We start from the raw sequence: 2,036 nt of genomic DNA on the forward strand, positions 1-2,036 counted from the left end.
ATTTGAGATATCAAAAAAGTACTCCAGAGTGTTGTTCAGCATGGGGGTGAGTAGAAAATGAAGGCTAATCATGTTTTGGGTGTACTATTCCTTTAAGGTTTGTCTGTTGCCTCCAAGTGAACTGAAATCTTTCTACCTGTCTTAGCCTATAGTCTTCCCTCTCACACCGGCAGCACATGCTGAGCTGTAGGCAAACACATCTGGTTTAACTGAGCAGGTTTCTCCACCTCCTCTCCACCTTAAGCCACAAGAATGGGTATCTGAGGACAAGTCATTTCCATCTTCTCACTATCAAATCCAACGTCCTCCCTAACGAGGTTATGTAAGATTATCTGGTTCAAACCCTCCGAGTTCCCCTTAATTAGGACATCCACAAACTCTCGGCTCTGTTGCTCTGGCTCTCATCCATTTCTTTGTTAGCACAACGCGCACTGCTCAAGCACGAGCTAGAGGACGGAAATCCAAGGTGACTGTCGAGATGCCCTATGATGCTTGAAAGCGGCCGTGAGGAAGACCTTCTACCTGACAAACAGCATGTGATTTGTGGTTTAGTGCCTCTGGCTTCAAATAGACTGGCAGCTACTGCAGAGTATTATGAATGATGGGAAAGGTGGAGGCGGAGGCTTGACAGATTGGCCCTTGATTCAGTGGGGAGGTTTACAGATAAGGTAAACTAAAGGAGGTTTTCAGAGTGAGGGGGGACAACATTCAGAGGCCTGGTTGGGAGCTCCCCTTCAAGGTGACCTCATTGGTTAGTTTCTATCCTCTGTGAGCCAGGAAAGGAAATAAGGATGCAGAGTGACATTAAGTTAGGACCCTAACAAACAATGCATACCTTTGAAAGTAAGGATTGGAAGAGCAGAAACATCCAAAACTCTCACTGACAGTCAGACTTTTAGTTCACCCCTCTCCTTCATATCCATCACAGCTCCAACAACATGCACTCACCTACACCAAAATATGTGACACAGCAGCAATGACGTGGAACAACAGGAGGCAGGTGGGTGGCAGTGGGCGGTTTAGGGATGAACGTGGGCTGACGGCGGTACAGTATGTTCACACGGATAGAGACGTGATCTCCGGAGGAGCGCATCTCCACCAAACAGGCGAACGGTGGTGCATGGAGAGCATCGTTATGCATTACATCATTAGAGGCTAAGTTGGCCATTAAAGGGAACGGATGGGGGGGGGGGGTGACAACCAATCCATAAATATCTTAAGGAGATGGCGGGCTGGAAAACAAGCTGGATGGTAAAACCCTGCCTTCAGCAGCAGAGCAGGAGGGATGAATCAACAGTGATCACAATGACAGGGGGGGGGGGGTCCTACAGCAGCTGACATTAACAGAGCAAATATAATCCTCATACAAACCTGACATTTGAACAGTCCTCCTTCCCATGTCGACAGTCATATGTGACATTCCTCCTGCCTGGCCCTCCCCCCCGTCCTCCTCATGTCCGGATCAGAATAACAACAAAAGAAATTAGTGAGGAATATTCCCATCAGCTGTGGAGCCGCTGGCCGACCGGGTGTACATTAGAAGATCTATTGATGCGAGCAAGTCACCAGAGAAAATACCCAACCGTGACGCGCGGATCCAGGCACAAAAATAGCAAAGGGGCCCTGGGAGGGATTACACAACAGCCCACATTTAAGGGCGCTTTTCCTCCCTCTATCTCTCTCTGTGTCTGAAAGCAGAGCAGCAGCTTCCTCACTCCACACACAGAGCTGGCTGTCATGATCCCAGAGAGCCAAACATCAAGTTCATCAACCAAACACAGATAAACCATTTTCCTTTGACTGCCTCTGATTGCTGATTGGCTGCTAATACAGTGAAAACTTTTTATTTAGGGTTTCATAAAACTTCTTTTAACCACTTGACTTGTCCACTTATATCTTTATATAAGGGCTTTATAAAAACCTCCCAAAACCCTCATCTGGTTAATGTTTCTTTGGTATTTCCACTGCATGGTTTCCCATGATGCACCAGTCCCACCAAGATGTCGCTTACTTGTCAGGTTGTTAGTAGGCTTGGT

General features: G+C 47.2%; 1 protein-coding gene across 3 annotated transcripts in view; it reads right to left on the reverse strand.

Annotated features, from left to right (window-relative positions):
* The window catches only part of LOC107091602 (human immunodeficiency virus type I enhancer-binding protein 2 homolog), a 30,068-nt gene that overhangs the window by 14,606 nt on the left and 13,426 nt on the right, over window positions 1–2,036 (reverse strand). For 2 of the 3 annotated variants that reach the window (XM_015385622.1, XM_015385619.1), the window contains exon 1: window positions 1,372–1,632. The exons of the other annotated variant lie outside the window; for it this stretch is intronic. The gene's annotated coding sequence lies outside the window, so the exon portion shown is untranslated. Of the gene's footprint in view, window positions 1–1,371; window positions 1,633–2,036 lie in introns of those variants that run through there. 3 annotated transcript variants of the gene reach the window in all.

The sequence above is a fragment of the Cyprinodon variegatus genome, unplaced genomic scaffold, assembly GCF_000732505.1.
Source record: "Cyprinodon variegatus isolate N-32 unplaced genomic scaffold, C_variegatus-1.0 Scaffold344, whole genome shotgun sequence".
NCBI classification, from domain to species: Eukaryota; Metazoa; Chordata; class Actinopteri; order Cyprinodontiformes; family Cyprinodontidae; genus Cyprinodon; species Cyprinodon variegatus.